The sequence below is a fragment of the Struthio camelus genome, chromosome 1 (genome assembly GCF_040807025.1).
Source record: "Struthio camelus isolate bStrCam1 chromosome 1, bStrCam1.hap1, whole genome shotgun sequence".
Taxonomy (NCBI): Eukaryota; Metazoa; Chordata; class Aves; order Struthioniformes; family Struthionidae; genus Struthio; species Struthio camelus.
The window spans coordinates 165,592,406-165,609,971 of NC_090942.1; the positions used below are offsets into that span (position 1 = coordinate 165,592,406).

Below are 17,566 nucleotides of genomic sequence, written 5' to 3' on the forward strand. Positions count from 1 at the left end.
TCTCAGAGGTGTCTGGGTTCTGACCACAGAACCAGGACCCCCAGCTAAACTTACCTCAAGTCAATGTCCAGAAAAAATAAAAACATCCTGATGGAAAAAGAACTCTTGAAATAATCTCTTTTTTTCCAGAATATTTGGTTTGCATTCTTCATCAGAGTGAAAACGAATTTTGAAACCAGTTTTCCATACAGTTGGTAAAGGTGTTTTTTAAATGACTTTTCTTGCACAATGAACAGCATGAAGAGAATACAAAGTATCAAATAAGGGTACAGATGGCTGAGTAAATAGTGAATTTAAGACAAGGAGTCCTGGAGCAGACTCCTCTAACCACCAGGAGAGAGTCCTATTCAAGGACAAAGGAAAACAAAATGTACAATTCAGCTCAGTGGCGTTAGGTGTAACAGTTAATAGCTGGCAAGCTGCCTGTATTTGATGCACTTGTTCAAATAGGGGAATGCTGGACTGGATGAATGGAGGGTATTTAAGGACACAAAGTCTAGCTCCTCACACCATTTATTATCACAGTGTCTTATCAACTGCAGAATGTGGGAAAAAGCCCTTTGTGTGTTAAGAAAGGCTTTATACTGACGATCCTAGGTGGAGGCTTTTATTATAATTAGTGGCAATGACAATTATAAAATAACTGAAACTCTCCTATGTCCAAGTCAAGTACTGCATTCAACATTTACTGGTGTAAAAGCCCCTTTCCCCACAAAAATTTCACTCACATGATTTCTCACAAGGATAATCCTACACTATCCATTGTAGGACAAATTCCAGTCCTTTTTTAAGAGAGCGTTTTAATGGGTAACTTTGTATGCACGCTTTCAGAAGTCAAAGGTAATAGAAGTGAAATACTTTTTTTTTTTTAACTGGATATGACGGCATGGCTGATCAGAGACCCCAAGATCTGTATCCCCAGACTCCGTGGGATCGTGAAGAATGCATGTGCTAAAGCCTGGCAATCAACAGACTGATGCGAAGAAAGCTCACCTTTTTAGATCAGAAGGATGATAGATTCTCAGTTTTGCTTAGTATGCTTTAGGGCTGACATTACCTTTCTTCTCACCCAAGCTACTGGGGATTTTTTTTCTTAAAAAAGTTGAAGATGCTCTGTTTCTCTGGAGAGGGTGCCCTATACATATTTGTTCGGATGTATTTGAAAAGGAGAGCTAATTTTTAAACCGTATGTATTATTCTAGGTGAAAAGACCCTTTCTTTGATGGTAGCATACAATAAGACATTTTAGGTAGGAATAGTGTTATGGTTATTAAAAGATATCTCAAGAGAATAGGTCTAAATATATAACCAGGTTCTTAATGCAAGATGTTCTCGTTTTCAGAGCTGCAGAGCACCTGCTTGCATTTGGGCGAGTTAGTCATAGAGGGTATGCTACCAGCTATCAAAAGCGTGTTCTTAGAAAGTATATGCTCAAATAGCTGGTGCTGCCCTAAGCGACGTCACAGGTGCCCATGAGTCAGCAACTGCAGTTGGCTTTATTTTAGCGCGGGGAGCCAGCCCATAACGACCACGAGATGAGAACGCAAGGTGCAGCCGCAGCTGTGGCGCGTGCTGGGCTCTTCTTGCTGGGTCACCGAACGCGTTCGAAAGACGAGAAAACGTTGGTTTGCCCAGGCAGCCCCAGTTTTTTTTTTTTCTCTTTTTTCTTTTTTCCCAATGAGTAATGCCTGCTCTCTGCTACTTGATAGCAGAGACTGGTGGCACTATGGCAACGGGCTGCAGCAAGGGCGGAGGGGAAACGTCGCGTAGCAACGGGAAGCTTTCCACAGGCAAAGACGTTTTAGACTGATCACCCTAGAAGCGAGCTGCTTGTTCATTAATAGAAATTACGGCTATAAAACAGTGAGGACTACATCACGTCAGATCCAAATACTATTAGGCAAAGCAGAGCGCCGTCGTCTTAATCCTCCTGGCCCCTGAGCCTTGGCGTGGAGTCAAGAGCTGCCGTGGTGATTGCAGCCCAAGCCCCACGCGGCCGCTGCGCAATGCCGCCCTGGGTGATCCCCCCCCAACAGGGACCGGGGCTCCCGGCTCCCAGGGAAGGTGAAGGAGCGATTGCTACTCCTACTCCTTGTTATTTATGTTTTTGCTCCCAGATGAGAAAGCCTCTACAGGCAAAAGAAGCATAATCTGAAAGGCATCCAATGCACCAGATTTTCAAGTGATAATTTTCCATAGATGTTTTTCCAGTGCTCCAGGCACCCTCACACTTCGTTAATAATGCAGTAAAATCCCAGCGACGTTACATTAAGCACTTCAGCAGGAACCCAGCCAGTCAGGCACCTCTTTTTCAGTCCTCCATCCTCAGCCTGCTCTAAGCACGGTCTCAAACAGACGTCTTTCACTGCATGCTTGGAAAGTTGCCCAATTTGAGCTATTTTGGACTAACAAAGGGACAATTTCATCCAAAGACACAGAACCCCCACAGCGCTGCTGCCCTCCCCACTGCCAGTCCTAATGGGGGTTGGGTGTTTCTGCTGGCTGTGGTGTAGGCAGGAAAACATGAAAAGAAACTAAGCTGGTCTAACCTTCCCCTTTAAAGTCTGCCCAGAGAGCAGCAGGGAGCTAACATGGATCTGCAAGTACCGGACGCCGCCGTAAGCTCCTAGCAGAGTGCCCCATCCTGCAATTTGGTTACTGTGTCGGGCCCATGCCAAAGGGCTTGATTTTGTTTTTTAAGGGAGAGAAATCAGTATACTATCGGCAAAGATTGATTTGGCGAAATGACAGTGGGAATGTGTCAGTCTAGTCAAATAGCAATACGATCAAAGATTTCAGTAGCAAGTAGCTTGATGGGCAGGTCTGCATAGGACAGTTTTCTTCCAGCCAAGCAAGCCAACCAGCAGCCAGGAATGGAGAAGGTCCCCGAGCTCCTGACTCCTCTGCAGGCCACCACCATGGCTGGCCACTGCCACCACCGGCCACTGCCGCCGGTTGTTCCCTGGGTACCTACCTGCCCGTTCCCTCCTACCCCTCAGGAACCAGCAGCGGCCGAGGAGCCAGCTCTCAGCTGTAGCCTTGCCACCTCCCAGGCTTCAGGGCTCCTGGCTGAAGCAGTGTTTTTAGGGCTTATAATGTTACAGGGTTTTGTATTCACGTTTACCAGGGCCATTGTTTCGCGAGTAGATAATGCTGACTAAATTGATACTTTACAAAGACACAAAGGAGTCAGCTTGTGACTGATACACAATACTGGTTAACAAGACACATACAATGGTGGTATTAGTGGGAGGAAAGACAAGCTCAACTTTCTGTCAGTCATAGGTTCATTAGAAAGTAAAGAGTTGTTAGTAGGCAGATAGGCTCTTAAGATAGATACATAAAAATGATACCGATTGTAACAAAAATTAATCTTGCTTTAATGCTGGTGGAACTAACTCAAACTCTCTTCCCTCAAGTGCTATTTTCAATAGAATTCTGAAATGTGTACGTTAAGAGAACAACCTCTGTGAAAATTCCATTTCTCTCTGTTAAAAATGCCCTCAAAACATCTTACATGCATTTTGGACACAGATCGATACTGTCAACCTGAAGCTTCTTGAGGAATGCCAGACATTATTGTAATAGTAATGCCCAATAAAGGCTTTAAGAATTATACAAAATAAATAATGTGAAAAGTATATTATCTTTTTATTTTATTTTATCCTTTTTCTCTTGTAATGTTCAAAAAGGTATTACAGTCATGAGAAGTGAGAAGGAGGTGTTTAAAATGCTTTAAATCCTCCAGTCACGCACCGAGGAAACGTAGAGAGAGACATTAACATTTATGTAAATCAAACAAATAAAATGAAGGGGATACAAAAATAGCGAGTAAACATTCAAGATGCAGCCCAAGTTTAACCTGGTTTTAAATGAAAATGATTGTGGCTAATTGTTGCACAGAGTCTGCAAATATATCTTCCAAAAAAGTTCAATAATATTTGGATTTTAAAAGTCTGAGAGATATACTAGTGTGGCCAGTCTGCCCTAATAGCTAGGTGTTCATTTGATCTGTCTTCTTTTTTTTTAAGGCAGCTTTGCGCTCACCTGATGAGCTGACAGGTCCTGCAGCGCAGACTGAGAGGTCTGCTCCTTTATTGCTCTACAGCGATTTTGGCTGACATATTCTACAAAACTTAATGCCCTGCAGCGATTTTGACTGACAAATTCTACAAACCTTATTGCCGTTCTGTTTGCCTTGGAGCAAAACAGCAAAATTTAACCAGTCACACTCACATGATCTTATATCTCAAATAGCCCGAGATTTTAACAACACTGCCCATGGAGTAAGGTGTTTTACTTGATATAGGATGTAAGAATACTGGTACAACTGTGACTAAGTACATTCACTCGTCTCTCTACACTCTCATTCACCTACACCACTTGAAAAAAATTCCAAAGATGTAAAATTCAAAATATGAAAAACATCAGTGTTAGTAGGACATATGAATATCATGAAATGCTTAGGCACTATCATCTAAGGAGCTGACCGCTGCTATTGACAACATTTAAGTTACCAGGCGATGGATTGGTTTTACTTTGCTTTGGAGGCCATAGATTGCAATAAATAAGGTATGTGTTGGTGAGGACAGGGAAAGGAATTAATTTTTTTTGAATGATAACTTTGGATAAAAAGATTGTAGCAAGATCTGATTTTAAAATAGTTCTTATGATTTGTTTTCTGTAGCAGTAGTCGACATTATACATACCATTAGAGCACAAATGAAAACAAAAATATGGAAAAGGATTATATTCTGTGCAACTGAATAATAGATGCAAAAAGCAAACTAAGATTGCATAGATTGTTTTCTGACCTCTACTAAATTGTGAGTATTCCACCCTGAAAGCTTAATGGTCTTCAACAGAAGTTTCTTGCACTCAAAGCCTGACCATTTACTGCTTCTATATGCAGGGAAAGCTTGTAAAGACAAATGTATTGCCCTAGTACCATCTAGTGGAGAGAATGCGTGAGAGAGATTTAAATAAATGTGCTAGACTGCAGATAGCTGGGTCCTGCACCACCTGAACACCCGCACCGCTCTCAGGTCTCCTCTCCTCACCTGCTTCCCCTCAGCACCTTCTCTGCTGCTGCAGTCACATCCACTGCATTCCACCAGCGAATGCAAAATTTGCAGAAAGGAGAAGAGCTTACATGAGGTGGAAGTCAAGCCCTAAAGGGCAGGGGCAGATGTTTGGGGAAAGAACATCGAAATCAGATAAATATTTTTGTTCAAATTGCGTGCAGACTTGTTCAAGGTTTGCCCTCCCTAATTCCCACAGAGATTAATAAACTGCAAATGACCGAAATGGCTTTTAATAATAAGGATCATCAAGCTTAAAAGTGTTTTCAGTTTTTACTCTGTTTTCTGAAGAAATTTACAGGCAAACCTCATGTCAATGATGCCACCTGTTTCTTATTTGACAGCAACCATCTGGAGAGCAAACACACTAAAGCCAAGAAAGTCATTGCCATCTGCAAGGCAAGACAGAGAGCTATAACTTGAATGCCCAAATGTCAGCCACAGTATGAAGAATCATATGCAGCCCAAGGAATGGATAAGGTGGAAAGCATACCTATAGCTGTAAGCCTCACGTTAGAAGAAACAGTGATTAAAAATACAATATGTAGACTTGAATGGCCTCCTACTCATCCTGTTTCTGTTCACAGTGACCACTAGACAACTGAAAAAGCCTTTTCGAAGATTAAACCAATGTATAGGTGCCACAAGCAAAGTGAAGGCAGCAAAAAGCTGATGGATCTCATGAACTCATTCTTTCACACACCCTGGACAGCAGTGAAGTAAATAGTCTGTTGTATTCAATTTAAACTCAGCTGACTTCTGGCCACTCACTGGCTATCTGACTCTCTCCTTCCCCTGATCTTCTTCCTCAAAGTCCCATCAGTCTATCTGTCACTACATTCACCTCCTTACTTCCTTCTACCCATTTCTCAGTTTCTTTGGTCCTCACTCTATTCGTATAAATTAAAAAAAAAATTACCCAAACATCAAGAAGAGAAAGAGCCCTAGGACAATTAAGGCTGTATCTCATTGTAGCAGGGGAATGCCCTGCATAACAAAGAATAAAATTCAATAGAGAGATTAGGGCAGTAAGGCAAGAATAGAGAAAGCATTAGAAATTGAAGCATATAATTTGCTTTTGGAAGGTGGCATACTGAGCCAGGGAGAACAAAAAGCAATGATTTTCAGTGCTACTTGAGTGGCTGGCAATCCTCCCGTCTTCAAACTGAGTGCTAATTTTTAAACTATGCAAAGTGTCTCCTGGGGCCACAGAGCTTATCTAGAAATGAGACCCAGGGGAGGGAGGGCAAGCTTTAACGATGGGCAATAAGCAAAAGAGAAGAAGGGCCTCAAGGTAGCAGTCAAACAAACAAACAACCCTTTATTTGCACTTTGTGAGTTCTTTAAAATAGAAATGGCCGCATGGCAGTGATCAGGAGAAGAATTACCAGTGACAAAATGAGGAGAGAATTACTATCAGACAGCAAGGTAATAGTGTTTATTACAGTCTTAGGCCATAACTAAAACATATATCAATTATGATTAGTATAATAGATCCAAGACATTTTGGAATCAAATTTAACTCTCAGGTGTTTTCATCACAAGACAGAGTAGAAGGTCTTTCTTATTTAATTCTCTCAATGGTCAGTCTGTCTCAGCCCTGCTCCAAGGTTGTCCCTGGCACAGACAGCTCCAGGTATTGTTCCTGAGTGGAACTCTATGACAGACAGCTGTAGAGTGAGGAAAAGTGAGAGAGGAGATCATCACAAATACAGCAAACTTAAAATTTTAAAATCAGTAATCCTTCTACTGGGGTAGATGGTAGTTAAAAGTAGAGAAGTTAACCTAGGGATTCCCCCTGGAAACTTGAAGTAGCTCTGACCTGAGCTGTCATTCTGTGGATAAAAATTTCTTCCCCACTCACAAGTGCTGAGTCTAAGCATCTGAAACAAAAGGAAGAAGGGAGGGGGAGAGAAAGAAGAACAAAATAAGTTTAGAAAAGGTTAAGTAAATCAAACAGATTATGTAGAACTCCTACCCTTCCACAGGATGTTGGGATAACCTTCACCTTCATTCTCCTCCCAGACTTGCAGGAGTTAACCAAGCAGCTGTTAAGGCAATGCATTCTAGCGCTAGCTATTTCCTTTTTCCTTCCTGCCCCAACACATTCTGTTTATTGCCCAAGATAAGAAACAAAGCTTGACAAAATCTGGTCAGTACTACCTCCTTTTTTTCAATGCTATCTGGCTTTGAGGGTCTGTCACCTGTCTCAGCTGAAGGGATCGCAGCTGTGGTGATGGATGGGAAAGCCCTCTTCAGGGTCCTCTAGGGAGGCTCCTGCTTTCCGTAGCTTCAGCCCCAACAGTCTCTGCTCAGCTAATTACTTTTGAACTGTCTCCATTGACTCAGCTCACTTCAATCCAGGTGCTCAAAACTGAACTGAATCATGCACTCTTTACAGGAGGATGGGGTGTAGGCAGCCCCAGGAACAGCATTAGCCGTCAGAGACGATCTTATCAAAAGCCCCTTTCTTCTTTCTCTTTTCCTTGGTTACTGCCTTTACCCATATAAGCAGACCTAAGTATCGCTAGTATGAGAGTGTTATCTCCATGACTGCATGGTCCTCCATCTTGCCAAGACATGCAGCCCTACCTGGCAATTGCTGTCCCTCTGAAGACTTTAGCTAGGCCTCCATCTCCATCCGCACCAGGGGCAAGCATGCATTCATCACCTGCCTCCAGGATGGAGGACCTTCAGGGACAAGCCCAATGTCAACATCCCCAGTACTCTCTTAGCAGTGTATGGAGATGCTCAATACCTGGCATGGTTACCCAGCCCAAAATTCTTGCTGCACATACATCACACAGTTAAATTTTGTGACTTTGCTTGAGAATCTTCAGCTAGACTGATGCCTCTGCAAAGACAAAGACCTGCTTAGAGAAAAGCTCTGGACAGGATGGCATAACAGCTACTGAGAACATGAGCCTAGAGGAGATGGCAAGACCATGGGTAGGCTAAACTGTCCGGCTCTACAATATCCCAAGAGCTTGATCTGCAAAAGAAAAGGAGGAGGGTATTCAAGTAAGCACAGGCAAAGGGAAGAGAGGTAAAGAGCAGGAAGAGGCCATCTGTCCCTGCCATGTGGTAGGTCCCATGGCACTTCCTGCTGTGTCTTTGCAGGCTACACTGCCAAGTGAAAGGAGAGCCTTATGCTATTTCCAGTGCCTTGATGGAAAAAGGAGAGGACAGTTGAGATCAGTAATGGAGTGTTGGCTAGGTTTGCTGAGTGACTGCTGGTATGTGCCATGTTGCTCATTGGCAAGATCCATGGGAATGCTGCCAAGGATTATTCACTGGAAATTGCCCTTACTGGCCTGGAACTGCCTGCAGAGTCTACTTCATGAGAACTTTGACTTCTTCTCCTACCAGGAGTGACTGCACGTGGTAGGTGGAGAATGTGATGTTCCTGCAGGAGCCTGAAAACCCAGGAAGCCCTGCTCAAGGTTACTTAAAAAGATTTCTTCCCAGTCATGGTGTGTTCCCTGCCTCTGCGCTTGAGTCCTGAGAAGGGAGCAGTTCTTCTCTTGTCCCAGAGTGCATACAAGAGTCTTCCCATTCACACCAGTTTCTTTAGGATCCTGTCCTGCAGTTGCCAACTTCTGGCCAGAAAAGCACCTGGGAGGTTTTCCATGATTGAAAGTGCCATGCTTGCAAGTGAAAGATTGCATGTCATCCAAAGTCTGCCTCTTGCCTGACGGTGTATTTCGCCTTAGCCTAGCCCATGCGGTTAGTGCTTTCAACTAATCATTCCCAAACATTCAAAGCAGCCAGCTTCTGGACCATACTGGCTTCTGGGCTGGTTGCTCCCTGTGTTATTTCAGACAAAGGCAGTGGGAGAAATGTGGGCAATGTTTTGCCCCTCCTATAGCTCTCTGGACACCTAAACAGAGTAAGTTTCAGGCTGAACTGTGGAAAGTTGTGCACTGCAGTAAGCTGGACTGCAACCATAATTCAGGTCAACGGGGGATGGACAGCTCTGCTGAGCTGTCTCTGATGGCTGGCTCCTGGCTCACACCAATGCCTGGGCTCAGTTCTGCAAAATAGTTCACTCCAGGACAGTGTGGACAAGACTAGACCTTGTCTGACTCCTTCCCTCCTATGCAGTATTCCAACACTATCCTAGTAAGTTTTACACCTTCAAACATGCCATACACATTCCCATCTTCACTCTTTAAAGCCACCACTCCGGTGAGCTGCAACACAGGTCTTCACTTCAGACATCTTGAACTAGCAAAAAACACATAAAAATAATGGTAACCAAATGGTCAGTATGGTACACGGTAACTATGTGGGATGAGGGAAGTCATAAGGAAAAGTGCTGTGTGGCATGGATCAGGCTGGTCCTTGCCACTTGGTCTCAGCACTGAGGATCAGCCCTGGCTCTCTTTTATTTAGTCATATAGCCTCACGGTCTAAGTAGCTTTTTCCAGCCCTACAACAGGTCGAGTAGTTTATATTATTCTTAACAGAGCTAAAGCCTAGGAGACCATTTTCAATTTCAGCCATCTTCCACGGGTACACTTTCAGACTCCTTGAAATACAAGGTTCTGCATTTCTGAAGAATAATTTCATGCAGGTTTAGATCCGTATCCTGCATCAATAAATACATTCTGTGCCAAAGATCACATGTGCAGATATGTGATTCTTACTTGCCAATTTCTTTTGTGTTTGAGGAGATTGTAGGTTTTTTTGTTTTTACCAAGAAAAGGTATAACGTGGTGTACGTACAGTTATAATATAGATGCAGTATTAGGAACTACCAGAAAGATCAAATTTACTACACATTTCAGGAGATCTTCAAGTTAAATAATACATTCAACATCATGGGCCAAACTATGTTCTCTGTATACTGTAGCAGCTGCAGTAAATTCCATGAAATTAGTTCATAGGAGCAGAGCCAGAAGGATTTGGCCACACACCTATTTAACTTAAGGAAGAGTAAAAAGAATTAATGATGCTTAGGGAAGATGTCAGATTGATTGCATGAAACACCCATAGCCAATAGTAAAAATCCACTCAGTTAAATGGATGCCATCTGTGTATTCTGGCATTTGGTTATATAAACAGCTTTTGATATATTTGGACTCAGAAACAAAATTAAAAACTGTAAAGCTTCCAGAAATCACAAAAAAGAAAAAAAGTATGAATTTGCACATTTCAGCAACTCATATTTCACATTTGTAACTCCAGCTTTGTTCTGTGACATTATGACAGAAACAAAAAGAGTGACTACAGTTACAGCAGCCAGAAAATTTCTTTGTCATTGACAAGGATAAAGGAGAGAAACAGGAGAAAATGGCTGCAAGAGGCCCAGTGCCAGAATATACCCCGATAAAGAGCCATGAATCTGGATCCAGCCTACTGTGAGCTTGCCTGCATCCAGGTCATCTCTAGTATGAATGTACAGTAGCATTGTGACATAAAAACTGCATCTTCTGTCATGGTTGCTTGCATTTGAAGTATGAACTTCTAAAAAGTTGAGTCACCCATAAACAAATAAAAGTTTGTCTGATCTACGCTATGGGAACATTAGTCTAACTTACATGCCCACTTCAATCTTTGTGCTTACTTTACCTGAGATAGGTTAAACTGACTTTCCCTAAGTCTTCTAAAATTCATTTTGCTAAATGGAAAAATGGGAAAACTCCATTTTGAGGCAGATTTGTTGGCAAAAAAAATATGGACTAGCTGTATGGAGTATCATTTTTTGGAAGGAAGATTATATTGGAAAATGATCTTATTTACAGCCTTAGCTAATACAAAATGCTATTCCAAACACTGCTGAAGTGCAATAGGGCTTCAGAGGAATGCTCATAACTATTTATACAAACCTACCAACAATATGCAAGAGTTTTATTCTTGGCAGAGAGCCAAGGAAATGCCACCCGTATTTGAAGCTGCAGTTGAAGCTGTCAGTCTCAACTGTATTCAATCCAGGACCCTGAAGTTATAGCTACTTGTATGGGAGAAACCCAGGCTTTGAAATAACAAGAAGTCAGGAATTTGGATTTCTTTATTCTCCAACTGATTGCTCTCCAAGAGCACTCTACCTTTTCTAAAATACACATGGAGGGCTCAAAAAGTGACAGTGCCTAAAATTTGCCTACATCTTGGTGCTGCCTGAAGTGTTGGGCACTTTCCTTTGAGGTGGCAGTAGTTTCAGGGGAGATGCGTAGCAGCAGACCCAGCCATAATTGAATGAGAGCTGCCAAGTGCAATGCTCAGCAGCTCTGATTGCGTTAAGTGATGAAAGCAGACACATGCCACATCAGCAGATGTTAATGGGCAAGGGCCAGAGACTCCTCACCTCTTCCTATCTCCCCAGCCTCCTGGGCATATGGGTAACTGGCCATAAATTACTGATAAGTGTCTAAACAACACTGAATTCGTGAAACAATTTCATATAGTTGCTTAGTACTTGACAATACCTGTCTTCATAACAGGTATCAGGGAATTTTTGTTTTTATTTTTAGTGGTAGAAGAAAAAAACCCTGCTGCGTATCAGTTTAGGTAGTCATCTGATAATGCACAGCTGGCCCTTTTCAGTCCAGGGGCCCAGTTTTCAAATGGTCTCCCTGGCTGTGTGGTGCTCTGTTTGCCTCGGATCGAGTCACTAGGTCAGCTCTTGGTAGCCGGGGCCCAGGAGAAGGTGTCGCTTGGCATATGCTCCCATCTTGGCTGTTTTCTGCCATCTTGGGGAGTGGCCTGGCAAGCAGTGCTGCTCTTTGTGGGAGGAGGATCCTGCATGCCTCAGTGAGGCTAACCTTTCTGAGCACCAGCCACTCTTAACGCAGCCAGAATTATTATTTTACATCTATCCACTTTCTCTTGAAGCATGATGTCGATAGATCCCCGTTCATTTCAGAGAAGTGAGGACTGATATTCCTGTGGGTTACCTAGCTCCCTTTACTGGCTCTTTTTACAAAGTGTGAAAGGAAGCCAAATACCATGGAGACTATGTTTTTTTGGCTGTCCTTTTTTGCTACCCTTGACTCTTGTTCCATCAAAGGATACCTAAATCTGCATTTGCAGATTTAGGTATCATCTTTATAATTTAGATACTATGCTGGAATCTTTAAATGAGGGAAATTTAATATGCATTACATAAGCAAACTACAAGAACAATTGTTTTTTGCATGGTCTAGACTGTTTTGCAAAGAATGACCATTCTAGAAGAAGCCAGCTTAAATAAAACTCTGCTACTGAGTATTGTGTATTTGGGTTTTTTTTTTTTTTTACTACTACCCTTCACCATTCATACTAAGCAAGGAGCAATCAAGTGAAGTATAAATACAAAGTAGCTATTTTCAAGGTCCTAAAATGCATCAATGTGAAATGTGACTACTAAACTGGCAATTAGTAAGTGGATGAATAACGTCTGTGTGGTAACCAAACGCTTCTGCCCCTGGCTCCAACAGGAACCAGACCAGTACCCCGAATCTCACTAACATTCCTGATAAACAGGAATACCAAGCATCTTAAACCTTTCGTTCTGCGTTAGGAAAAAAGCTCATTTTTTCCTGCCCATTTCAAAGTTTGATGATTTTAACAGCTCTGCTTTTTCAAAGCCAGCAATAGTATATTTTATTTCTCATGTGGTACAATCAGAATGAGTGCACTCCTGACAACTCCACCCAGTCAGGGTTGTATAAGTGGGGCAAGACACATGGGCTGGACTCATCCCATGTGTGGTACCCACTTATTCCTAATTCCCTTAATGTAGATTTGTCCCAGATAGGTCCGTAAATGTAGATGGGATGCATCTTCGCTCACAGGTGCTTTTTAAACCTCAGAAAATATTTAAAAAATATAATGTTAATTCATCAGTATTTTCTGAGGAAAAGAGAAGTAACTAGCTCTGCAGAGGAAATCAGGCACTACTGTACTCTGCGTTCCAGTGAATACTTAGCATAAAATACTTTAACATTCATTGCAGATGAACTGGAAGCCAGGCTGCTCTCTTGTAGTAAAGTCACTGAGGAAGCAACTGGCTTCAGTTTCTGAGAACTATGTGCAAGTTGGAACATCATGAATGATGCATCAAAAGAACCCATCACGAAAGCCTGATTTATGGCAACCCAGTGCAAATGGCAAAAGTTGTTTTCCGGCTTTGCATTGAGCTAGGTTGGAAAGTCCTAAATGTGATGGACAATCTGTCCAATAGTTTGCAAGAATCAGGTATTTTAGCAAGCAAATTGTAAAAAGGATTTTATAAGCTATCTTGTGAAAATATTAACTGCCCTAAATCTCTTCAAGCACCTAGTGTTGGATACTGGTGCTCAATAAACCATGTAGTGGTTTGTGAAATTTGAGCTGAAGTTGTAAAAATAATTAATGACATAGTAGCTCTCCTATGCTTCATATATGATAATGAAACATTAAAGGTAATCGTGGAAAAAACAGTCCTTCAATGTTCTAAGCCTTGATCCTGCATACTTTTCAGTTTTTCCGCTGAATTTGCTGACAAGTCAGCTGGACATTGGAAAGGCACAGGGACAGACATACCAATTTCCCTTTTGCCAGCTGAAAGGATTTGAAGCAGACCCCGAAAATATGAAACTTTGTTGAAAAGTTGGCACTAATGTCTATTCTGGGAGCATAAGGAAAGTGTAGCTGTTCCTTCTCATGGTGTCTGACTAACTTTCATCAAAGAGGGGCTCCATAAGCAGCTGCCATACACAGGATGTAGTATGTAGAACACTATTTAAGCAGTTAATTTAGCTGTGAGGTAGTACCCTAGACATTCAAATGGTTGCTTGCTTTCCCTCTGGTTTCCAAAAAGGATCTTTGTCCAAAAGTAATTTATAAAGTACCTTACAACATATTTTAGTACAATAGCTGATATTTGTTGATCTTCATTTAAAAATTAAAGGGCTCCGCCACCGTCATCATAAATCCTGCATTACCTTTGAGGTTTGGCAGGCTTTTAAGGTCACCTCTCTTTAAATTTGAAAATGGCTGCTCACAATCAACTCTTCTTGCCAGGAGGACTCAATTCATTAACTTGCACTTATATGGATGGCTATTTTACTGTTTCTTTAACTGAACTTTTATGTTGGCTGCCTGCTGTGTACTGAGTGCTGCGAGCATTTCAGAAAGTAGGTGCATGCTGTGAAGGCAGCCCTCTCTGTAAATAATGTTCCAATTAATAAGATAATTATACAGCACTGCAGTGCTTTATTGGTGTTCTCTGTTACTGCAGTGTTGGTCATAGCGCAACAGTTAAGATAGCATCAACATTTTCTTATAAGCCTTTGTCTTTAGAAGGTTAGACTTGGAAATTCATTCCACTCTGCAAATCTGTCATAGCAAAGAAACAGAAAGGGATATATTTTACAGTGTTTTTATATAAAATTGTTTATAGATTATATAAGCAAAATTAAGAGGAGAAGAGGGGATTTGTCTGAGAGTCTTTTTATATGAAATGCTTTCTATTTTATGACTTGTAAGAGTAAAAACAGAATGAAAATGTATCTTCACTTATATTTTTAATGTTTACTATAGCTCTCCAAAGGCATTTTAAACTGAAATTTTACAGGTCATTAGTCTGCTATATGAAAGGGCCCAGGAACGATTGTGGAGTGAAATTTCTAAGGTCCAGTCACCATCTGTAAAGACCTGGGTAGAATTTAGATGCGCACAAGATCTTGAACCCCACTGCTGAGCTGCTGTATATAACCTTGGGGATGCCCACGATCTAAAGGCAATTCGCTTTCTTTACTTTAGAAATCCCCAGATGCCTAGGGCTGTGCTTCTGGGCGCAGCAAGTGTTGCTGTCGTGGTACCTATCTCACGTCTCAGCCCAAAAGAGATGCAGAAAGTAATGAGTGTTTTGCCTTATTTCCCTGGGGGCCCTGACCCAGTAAGAAGCCTCATAATGTGCCCTCCCACATAGTAATACACTGAAGGGCAAATAAAATGCCACAAATGTTTTCTTTTAAAATATTTGAGAAGATGATTACATCTCTTTCTCATAAGGTGGCTTTCTCGTAGGATAGACGGAGAAGTAACTGAGGAAGGAGGATATCCAGGGTGAGGCCAAGAGAGGAAGAAAAAAAAGAAAAAAGAAAGAACGGACCTTACAGCCTAGAGGTAAGAACACTCACATGGAGAGGATGGATCTGGGTTTCTGGGTAAAATTCAGATACAGTGTTTCATCAGATTTACCTGTAGTTAACTTTCTATATATAATCAATTAAAATGTTAGAAGAATCCTATAATGTATATTTCTGGTGTCTTCTACATTAAAATTAGTACTGTAAATAGTATCAACATCGTTTTTCCATACCTCTGTTGCAATTTGTCCAGCCATTTTGAATATTTTAATTCTATAGGTTATAGAATGCCTCTTCTCTGTATTTTTCAAATTACAGAGCCATGGAGGTCTAATGCTCAGCTGGGATTCTTCAGCTCTGTCATAATATTTAATAAGTCTCAATTTTGCCTGTCTTTTGCACAAATGTGGTTATGCATCTTTCAGATAATCGGTTTTGAAATCCTGCTCCTTTGTGTCCTTATCAGCTTTCACAGTTATTGCTAGTTATTTACCATGGCTTAGTTTTTCCTGTATAAAACAGAGAATAACTCCAGAGGCTTTTCTAATCTACTTGATGTAAAATCCACTGGAGTAATATCTGCCCTCAACATGATTTACATGATAGGGTGAAGATTTTCTTTAAGCTGCGCATTAACAGCAACACATGAAGTTATACTACTGTTGTTAAAGGTTGGGAGGAGGGGAAGCTTTACACATGCCTGCATTCACTTTTCAGGAATACAGCAAACTGAGTTATTAAATCCAAGTTATGTCTCTCGCCACATTCATGTGACCTCACTTTAGGTGGCTATGGTAGGTGGAAGTCTGTATGTCAGCTCAGCATCTGGCCTCCCATGGGGACTAGACTAGTAGTCTAGTCAGTAAAGTCAGTGATGCTTTAAGATCAAATGGAGGCATTTACTTTTGGATGAGGTGACTGGCACACTATACACTGCTCCCTGTATCTACCAGCTTTCCATCACCTGTATTTGTTTAGTTGTATTTAGGTGAAGCCACTCCTGACTTTAACATTCTTGTTGACTTTAGAGCAGGGCAAACAGGAAGGTCAACTTTTGCAGGTGTATACTTACCCGTTATACTTACTTTTTTTTTCACCTCCTCAATATGATGAAGTTTTGAGGGGTCAAAGAAGACTCTACATTTATTGCAGACACAGCAAACCAGGGAAGCAGAAGAACTAGTGAATCAAAAATTCAGCTTCAGACAGCAACTCTTCCTGGGCTATATGGCAAACCAGCTTTAGAAGAATGAAAACACAAAGCCCTGTGTTGCGGAAAAGGCCTTCCCTATTAGCCACAGCAAATGACTCTCAAATTAGTCATCTTTCAGTACCCACACGCCTAGCTCAGGATATCTGTGCTACAACACATGCGGGCTGCATTATGCTTAGCTGCCGCTTCATACCACTAGTTTAGTCGGCACAAGGGGTTTTTATCACTCTCATGTTTCGAATCTTCTGGCACGTGATCCTGGCATAGCAAGAATAAGAATACATGCTAAAATAGAAACCGTTTTCATTGTCTGGGCAGAACATCACTGCTAAGCACGACACAGCTAATCTGATTGCCAAGTATTTCACGTGGACCTTTTTGTCCCTCATCTTTCACAGGGTTGGTTCAGTCCACCACAGGGGCCTCAGGAAGCGCTAACATCCTTTAGCACTTAATCAGGATGACTTGAGCACAAAATAATGCCACATTTAAGAAGACAAATTAGCATTTTGTCATTGAAAGAATTTATGAGGTGATACATAAAGGTCTGGCAGTGGACAGTGAGAACTGCTGGAATGAGACTAACGGAAAATACAGGCCATTGACAAAACTTGGGTAATGAGTTTACTCTACCCATACCTGCAAAATATAAAGAAAGGTTCTTATTAGGCCTTCTGGTGATGGGAACCTTCCCTCTGTTGTGCATCCAACATAGCGTAAAGGATGTGCCCCATGGAAACAGAAGAAACAGTGAAAAGTGAAAGAGGAAAGGCAATTTTGGGGTGGAGAACCAGAGAAAGCAAGACGTAGCAGTAGATACAAATAGTTCAGTTATGTGATCTTTCCCCAGTGGAAACAGTCTTCTAACACATTACCTTTTTGACCAACATTGCTGCTGGTGCAAAATAGCTACTGCAAGTAGAAAATGAAGGTTCCTGGAAGAAGCCAGGATTTGTGCTTACCAGGGATGCAAGAAGGCGTGGGGGAACCAGATGCATTTCAGTATTTGCGTGTACAGCCATGGGGAGTGGGCAGGGAGGTGCGCTTGGGGCCAGGCTGCGTTGCCTGCCAGCTGCAGAGATGAATGTCGTTGCTTGAGGGTTCAGGCGAAAAAAGGCTGTGACAGCTACAAAAGGTAGGGGAAGGAAGGAGTGAGCCAGCTTCCAGCACCAACCTCCTCTCCCCCTTGACAATAGCTCTGTCCTCATCACACCAAA

General features: G+C 41.9%; 1 protein-coding gene across 7 annotated transcripts in view; it reads left to right on the forward strand.

Moving 5' to 3' along the window:
- Positions 1 to 17,566, forward strand: part of LOC104139303 (2-oxoglutarate receptor 1) — a 50,790-nt gene that overhangs the window by 12,124 nt on the left and 21,100 nt on the right. For 4 of the 7 annotated variants that reach the window (XM_068928751.1, XM_068928769.1, XM_068928779.1 and 1 more), the window contains one exon: positions 15,075 to 15,173. The gene's annotated coding sequence lies outside the window, so the exon portion shown is untranslated. The remainder of the gene's footprint in view (positions 1 to 15,074; positions 15,174 to 17,566) is intronic. The other 3 variants (XM_068928761.1, XM_068928784.1, XM_068928798.1) reach the window with 1 other exon arrangement.